This window comes from Gracilinanus agilis, chromosome 1 (genome assembly GCF_016433145.1).
Source record: "Gracilinanus agilis isolate LMUSP501 chromosome 1, AgileGrace, whole genome shotgun sequence".
Classification (NCBI taxonomy): Eukaryota; Metazoa; Chordata; class Mammalia; order Didelphimorphia; family Didelphidae; genus Gracilinanus; species Gracilinanus agilis.
In genome coordinates, this window is record NC_058130.1 from 717874375 (window position 1) to 717883541 (window position 9167).

Sequence of the window (9167 nt, forward strand, 5' to 3'; positions counted from 1 at the left end):
TTGATGACTTTTGATATTGGTGAATTACAAAATTGGGTTATTGCCTTGCAAGTAAAACTGGATAAAATTGAAACAACTTGTGAACAATTGATTAAACTAAATGGTATGGCTCAAGATCTAAAACAACAGGGACTAGTGAAGTTTGTAGGGGCTGAACAACAACTAGCTCCTACAAAGCTGGAACTAGAGGCTGCAACTTTAGAACATAAGCCAGTTATAATTTGTCCATTAAGAGATGTTTCTTATGTTACTCCTGATCAAGGCATTGTACATCTTAGGTAGCATAAGAATTTTACCCACGGAGAACTGGAATCTTTAAAGAAACAGATTCCTAAAAACAAGGAAGAGCCAATCCAGGTTACCAAAGAGCTAGAGAGTCATCAGAATATACAATCTAATGTACCAAGATTTTTATTTACTTTTAAATGAGAGCTTAACTAAGAGGGAGAAGTAGCAGATTGTAGAGCAAACAAATGCTTATACTGTTGTGAGGAAGATTACTAAATTATTATTTAGGAGACTTAGCAGGCAGGGCTGAAGGATTCTAAATGGAACAGGGAAGCAGGAAATGTGGCTTCTCTCTCTCAGAGATGGACTCCATGGTGGTTGGGGACAAGTTGTAACTGACTCCTGGGAGACCTCAGAGGAAGTGGAGTTTGTACCCTGATTTCCTGATATCCGGAAGGAGGATTTTGCCTGTGGGAGGTTAGGTAGGACTATAAAATCTAACCTGAGTTGCTGGTCAGCTCAGGTTGGTTTAGCTCCCTGACTTACCCAATTGAAAGAGTACTGGCTGAAGATCTGGGAAAGCTGTACCATTGCTGGAGTGTGTCAGGACTCTGCTGTGAGGATACCCACTTCAGTCCTGCTATTCTTTGGGCCCTGTCTTGGTTTGGTTCTCAGTTCAGTGTAGATAAGTCCCTCCCCTGACACTGTGGTTTGCCCATAGTTTTCCCTTCTCCCTTCTTTAGACTATAGTTTCCTTAAATTAAACTTGTTTATAAGCCCTCTTGTCATTTACTTGCTAGTTTCATAGACTCCCTGTCTAGGTGGATCAGTGTGACAGTTAAGGTCCAACTGTCACTTCTGTCAACTGTCATTTCCAAATAGTTAAACCCAGTTTCCCTAACTTATTTGGTCCCAGACTATTGTCCATTCCTGTCTCCTACTCACCCTTCTGAACCCAGATAAATATTTAATTAAACTCCCAGGGTTTTCCCCATAAGAATACTGCTCTCACTCCATGGTTACTTGAATACAATTATCTTTTTTTAATAACCCTTACCTTCCATCTTGGAGTCAATACTGTGTATAGGCTCCGAGGCAGAAGAGTGGAAAAGGTAGGCAATGGGGGTCAAGTGACTTGTCCAGGGTCACACAGCTGGAAGTGTCTGAGGTCAGATTTGAACAGCTGGAAGTGTCTGAGGTCAGATTTGTCTCTAGGCCTGGCTCTCAATCCACTGAGCTATCCAGCTGCCCCCAATACAATTATCTTGACATAAATTCGATGAGCAGTTGCCCCTACAGGCAACTGGAAATGACAAGGGACTCAATCTTAGGAACCATAACAGCTAACTCAAAGTGCACAGGGACATGGACAAAGTTTGAGTGGTTAAGGCAAGATAAAGGAGAGACTCCAGCTAGTTTCCTTGACAGGATCATTGATTGTGCAGAATGTTGACTTGTTCTAGATCTACTGTCTTAGGAGAATGTAAGTCACATAACGAGGCAGTTTGTGAAGAATGCCTGCCTTGTGGTGAAACAATTTTTTAGAAGCCACTATCCAAATTGGTTCACCATGGGACTTGATGAACTGAAAAGAACAGCAACTTACACACACCAGGATGAATTAGACAAGCCAATGATAAGACTGAGATAATTGATAAATTAAGAATGCAATTGAAGGAAGCTAACAATGAGATCCAGGAGAGTGAGATACAGCATGTTAAGACTGTTGCAGTCCTGCAGTCTTATAGGCCTCCAAGGCAGAAATACAATGCTAGACAGAACAGGCAAAAGCCTCCAAGGTGCTTTTTGTGCAATAGATTTGGGCACATGGTGAGGGAGTGTAGATTCAGAGGTCAATTTGCAGCTCAGAAAAGAGGAAACCAAGGCAATGTATAGAATAATGGTTATAATGGATATAGACAAAATTATAATGGTGTGAATAATAGGTTTAATAATGGACTTAATAATAATGTATATAATGGAAATAATAATTGTTGTAATCAGGGTTGTTGTAATGGTCCCAACAAGCGCCAGACTTATAAAGCATGCACGATTTTATCAGAACAGGAGAACAGCCCAGATATATTCCCAGGTGGCTGGTGGAAATACCCAGAAGGGTGATTTACAAAAGAGATCCTATTCAGCATGAAGGTGTGATCAAGATGGTATGATTAAATTGTGGGGAAGAAATTGTTAATGATAATGAATTAAAAGAATGTAAAAAGGATGAGATAATTAATGAAAATGATGAAATAATTAATGTAAATAATGAAGTAGATGAAATAGAGATAATTAATGTGAGCAATGTAGAAAATAATGAAATTATAAATGTGAGCAATGGAAATATAAAGACTAATGGAAGGTGTAGTGTGTCACAAAAATCCTGGCAGAATGATAGTAATGTAGGGCCAGGGGAAAACAAGGAAATAGGAGTAAATGGGGAGGTGAACAGCGATGGACAGGAACTAGGGTTATGGTTTCCTGATCTTGATGTGCTAGCTCCTATTATTCAAACACATTCTCCACTGAGCAGCACAGAACCCCGTGTTACCTCAAAAGTGGGGAAACAGATTTATGATTGCCTTGTGGACATAGGGGCTTCTAAATCTGTTCTGCAAACATCCCCAGAAGATTGTAAGGCTATGGGAACCATGGATGTGGTAGGAGTAACTGGAAGACCACAAAGGGTAAAGAAGTTGCAGCCCAAAGTGGTATCATTGGGGCCTTTATCTGTAGATCACTCTTTCTTGCTAATGCCCAATTCACCTATAGATTTACTTGGGAGAGATCTTTTATGTAAATTAAGAGCAACTATTCAATGTACACCAACAGGGGATATATCTTTAAAACTTCCTGAAAGAGCTCTGGATCTTTTCCCAATGTTATTCTTAGATACAGTTGAGGCAGAAGGAGAAAGAGGGAGAGTTTATCCCATATCTGATGATATGCCAGAACAGATATGGGCTTCTCATTGTACAGATATCAGTCTATTAAAATCTGAAACTTCTTTCTTAGTCCAATTGAGGAGTAGTTAGATTCTGGGAAGATGGTGGCTTAGACGGAGCAAATCTTAAAATCTCCTCACCTTTCCACAATGAGATATAAAACAATGTGCTTTGAGAAGAAAGAGGACCAAATTTAACAACAGGAAAGAGCAGGGGGACCCTACTGCTGGATAGCTAAAGAGGTACACCAAGAAAAAGGCTTGAATTCTTGAACTGTTGGGCCTGAGGGTTTAGAAGGGGAATCCTAGGACCCCGACCCCACTCACTGTGCAGAGTCTTCAGTGGCCCCTGGTATAGAAGGAAATAGTGAAAAAAGAAAGGGCAAGACAATGAGAGAATCAAAATGTCTGGGAACACACAGATGATAATTATAACTCTGAATGTGAATGGGATTAACTCACCCATAAAATGGAAGCAAATAGCAGAGTGGATTAGAAATCAAAATCCTACCATATGTTGTCTACAAAAAACACACATGAGACAGGCAGACACACATAGAATAAAAATGACAGGATGGAGCAAAAGCTATTCAAATAAGAAAAAGAAGGCAGGAGTTGCAATCATGATTTCTGACAGAGCCAAAGTAAAAATAGATCTGGTTAAAAGATATAGGGAAGGTAATTACATCCTAATAAAAGGCAGTATAAACAATGAAGAAATATCAGTACTCAACATGTATGCACCAAACGGGATAGCATCCAAATTTCTAAAGGAGAAGCTAGTGGAGCTCAAGGATGAAATAGATAGCAAAACTATACTAGTGGGGGACCTCAACCTTCCTCTATCAGATCTAGATAAATCAAACCAAAAAATAAATGAGAAAGAAATAAGAGATGTGAATGAAACCCTAGAAAAATTAGAGTTAATAGATATATGGAGAAAAATAAATAGGGACAAAAAGGAATACACCTTCTTTTCAGTAGCACATGGGACATTCACAAAGATAGACCATGTACTAGGGCATAGAAACATGGCAAACAAATGCAAAAAAGCAGAAATAATAAATGCAACCATATCAGATCATCATGCAATAAAAATAGTTATTAGTAAGAATACATGGAGAGACAAACCAAAAACTAATTGGAAATTAAATAATATGATTCTCCAAAATAAGTTAGTGAAAGAACAAATCATAGAAACAATTAATAATTTCAGTGAAGACAATGACAATGATGAGACTTCTTACCAAAACCTATGGGATGCAGCCAAAGCAGTTCTAAGGGGAAAATTTATATCACTGAGTGCATATATTAACAAATTAGGGAGGGCAGAGATTAATGAATTGGGCATACAACCCAAAAACTAGAAAATGGGGGCAGCTGGGTAGCTCAGTGGATTGAGAGCCAGGCCTAGAGACGGGAGGTCCTAGGTTCAAATCTGGCCTCAGACACTTCCCAGCTGTGTGACCCTGGGCAAGTCACTTGACCCCCATTGCCTACCCTTACCACTCTTCCACCTATAAGTCAATACACAGAAGTTAAGGGTTTAAAAAAAATTAAAAAACAAAACAAAACTAGAAAATGAACAAATTAAAAATCCCCAGATGAAAACTAAATTAGAAATTTTAAAAATCAAAGGAGAAATTAATAAAATCAAAAGTAAAAGAACTATTGAATTAATAAATAAGACTAGAAGCTGGTCTTTGAAAGTATTTGAAAAAACAGATAAAATATACAAAGTACTGGATGTGATAATTAGATTAAGTCTACACTGCCCATCTTTAGATTTAATCACCAAAGGTGAGAGCACCTTCCAATTCTGGGAGGTCCTAACCCATGTGTGCTAGAGTGAGTAACGAATCAGAATCAACACACCACCCCCTACACTTTCTGTGAGAAAGAGTCTATTGTGATTAGTCATGGAGGCTAAGGGAAGGCACTGGAAGTGACATATATGTGACCCCTTCCAAAGAGGGGGGGAGTGAGGCTGCAACTAGTGTGGTGAAGGAGACCTGAGGGAGTTTTGCTGGTTCATGACCAAGACTGTTCCATGTGGTGAGTTTAAAGACTGAATCTTCCTGAACTTCTATTGGGAAACTTCCTTTTATAGACTCTGTGAGTGGAGCTTGCTCCATTCACCTTGGGGCCTCAGGTACTTTAACCCTTGGCTGAGGTTTAAGATATACCTGGACTAATCAGTGAGATAGATTCTTAATGTCTTTCTCTCTCTCTTCTCTCATGTAAATAAATTTACATAAAAGTCAATTTTGATTTGAGATTATTCTTAATTGAGGATTGATAATAGTTCAATCCTGTGGCAACCACCTTTTAATATATTGAACCCATAAAACCCCTTTTCCACCCTTACATGGAAATCTAATAAAAAAAGGAAAGAAAAAAACCAAATTAACAGTATCAAAGATGAAAAGGGAGACTTCACCTCCAATGAAGAGGAAGTTAAGGCAATCATTAAAAACTATTTTACCCAATTATATGGCAATAAATATAGCAATCTAGGTGATATGGATGAATATTTACAAAAATATAAATTGCCTAGATTAACAGCAGAAGAAATAGAATACTTAAATAATTCCATATCAGAAAAAGAAATTGAACAAGCCATCAAAGAACTCCCTAAGAAAAAATCTCCAGGACCAGATGGATTCACAAGTGAATTCTATCAAACATTCAAAGAACAACTAATCCCAATACTATACAAACTATTTGACATAATAAGCAAAGAAGGAATCCTACCAAATTCCTTTTATGACACAAATATGGTACTGATTTCAAAGTCAGGTAGATCAAAAACAGAGAAAGAAAACTACAGACCAATATCCTTAATGAATATAGATGCAAAAATTTAAAACAGAATATTAGCAAAAAGACTCCAGCAAGTGATCAAGAGGATCATCCAACATGATCAGGTGGGATTATACCAGGAATGCAAGGATGGTTCAGTATTAGGAAAACCATTCACATAATTGACCATATCAAAAAGCAAACCAACAAAAAATCACATGATTATCTCACCAGATGCAGAAAAAAGCCTTCGACAAAATACAACACTCATTCCTACTGAAAACACTAGAAAGAAGAGAAATAGAAGGACATTTCTTAAAAATAATAACCAGTGTATATCTAAAACCATCAGTAAGCATCATCTACAATAGGGATAAATTAGAAGCCTTCCCAATAAGATCAGAAGAGAAACAAGGATGCTCATTATCACCTCTATTATTTAACATTGTACTAGAAACACCAGCAGTAGCAATTAGAGAAGAAAAAGGAATTGAAGGTAAAAAATAGGTAATGAGGACACCAAGCTATTACTCTTTGCAGATGATATGATGGTCTACCTAAAGAATCCTAGAGAATCAACTAAAAAACTAGTGGAAATAATCAACAACTATAACAAAGTTGCAGGATACAAAATAAATTCACACAAATCATCAGCATTTCTATATATCTTCAACATATCTCAGCAGCAAGAGTTAGAAAGAGATATTCCATTTAAAGTCACGCTAGGCAATATAAAATACTTAGGAATCTATCTGCCAAGATAAACACAGGAATTATATGAACACAACTACAAAACACTTTCCAAACAATCAAAACTAGATCTAAACAATTGGAAAAAACATTGATTGCTCAAGGGTAGGACGAGCTAACATAATAAAAATGACCATTCTACCCAAATTAATTTACTTATTTAGTGCCATACATATCAAACAACCAAGAAACTTTTTTACAGAATTAGAAAAAAAACTTCTCTAATTGCTACTGCTAGTGTTTCTAGTACAATGTTAAATAATAGAGGTGATAATGGGCATCCTTGTTTCACTCCTAATCTTATTGGGAATGCTTCTAACTCATCCCCATTGCAGATGATGCTTGCTGTTGTTTTTAGATATATACTCTTTATTATTTTTAGGAAAGGCCCTTCTATTCCTATACTTTGTAATGTTTTCAATAGGAATGGATGTTGTATTTTGTCAAAGGCTTTTTCAGCATCTATTGAGATAATCATGTGATTTTTGTTGGTTTGCTTTTTGATATGGTCAATTATGTGAATGGTTTTCCTAATACTGAACCATCCTTGCATTCCTGGTATAATCCCACCTGATCATGTTGGATGATCCTCTTGATCACTTGCTGGAGTCTTTTTGCTAATATTCTGTTTTAAATTTTTGCATCTATATTCATTAAGGATATTGGTCTGTAGTTTTCTTTCTCTGTTTTTGATCTACCTGACTTTGAAATCAGTACCATATTTGTGTCATAAAAGGAATTTGGTAAGACTCCTTTGTATAGTATTGCGATTAGTTGTTCTTTGAATGTTTGATAGAATTCACTTGTGAATCCATCAGGCCCTGGCAATTTTTTCTTAGGGTGTTCTTGGATGGCTTGTTCAATTTCTTTTTCTGATATGGAATTATTTAAGTATTCTATTTCTTCTGTTGTTAATCTAGGCAGTTTATATTTTTGTAAATATTTATCCATATCACCTAGATTGCTATATTTATTGCCAGATAATTGGGCAAAATAGTTTTTTAATTATTGTCTTAATTTCCTCTTCATTAGACATGAGGTCTCCCTTTTCGTCTTTGATACTGTTAATTTGATTTTCTTCCTTCCTTTTTTAAATTAGATTTACCTGTACTTTGTCTATTTTATCTGTTGTTTCAAAATACCAGCCTATAGTCTTGTTTATGAATTCAATAGTTCTTTTACTTTTGATTTTATTAATTTTTCCTTTGATTTTTAGTATTTCTAGTTTAATTTTCATCTGAGGATTTTTAATTTGTTCATTTTCTAGTTTTTTAAGTTGCATGCCCAATTCATTAATCTTTGCCCTCCCTAATTTGTTAATATATGCACTCAGTGATATAAATTTTCCTCTTAGAACTGCTTTGGCTGCATCCCATAGGTTTTGGTAAGAAGTCTCATCATTGTCATTGTCTTCATTGAAATTATTAATTGTTTCTATGATTTGTTCTTTCACTAACTTATTTTGGAAAATCATATTATTTAATTTCCAATTAATTTTTGGTTTGCCTCTCTATGTATTCTTACTAATAACTATTTTTATTGCATGATGATCTGATATGGTTGCATTTATTATTTCTGCTTTTTTGCATTTGTTTGCCATGTTTCTATGCCCTAGTACATGGTCTATCTTTGTGAATGTTTCATGTGCTGCTGAAAAGAAGGTGTATTCTTTTTTGTCCCTATTTATTTTTCTCCATATATCTATTAACTCCAATTTTTCAATTTTTCTAGGGTTTCATTCACATCTCTTATCTCTTTCTTATTTATTTTTTGGTTTGATTTATCTAGTTCTGATAGGGGAAGGTTGAGATCGCCCAGTAGTATAGTTTTGCTATCTATTTCATCCTTGAATTCCAAATTAGTCCAAAACATAGCCATCGATCTTTGTGTAGTCCTGTTGTGAGGAGGATAAGAAGAAAAGGTGAAAGAAGTATAAGTTAATTAAAGAGTTAAAGGTATGTAGATAACCCAGAAATGCAGAAGTAGATAATAACAGTAAAAAAAGTATAAGCAAAACCTCAAATAAAAATGTCAGTAGGACCCAAACTTACTAAGAATCCTTTAAAGAGTTAAAGAAAGAGATAATAATGGTAGAGGAAATATTGGGAAAAGAAACTAGAGTGATGCACAAAAATTATGAAAGGATAATTGACAATTTGGTAAAAAATTGCTAATGAAAACAACACATTAAAAAACAGAATTGGTCAAAAGCATCTTAAAATTTCACTGAAGAAAACAACTCCATAAAAAGTAGAGTATGCCAAATGCAAGATAAGATACAAAAACTCAATGAAGAAAGTAATTCCTTAAAAATTAGAATTGGAGAAGTGCAAACTCATGACTCCACAAGATATGGAAAAACAATAAAACAAAGTCAATAGAGTAAAAAGAATAGAAGAAAAATGTATGTTTGTCATTGGGAAAACAGCTTACCTGCAGGGGT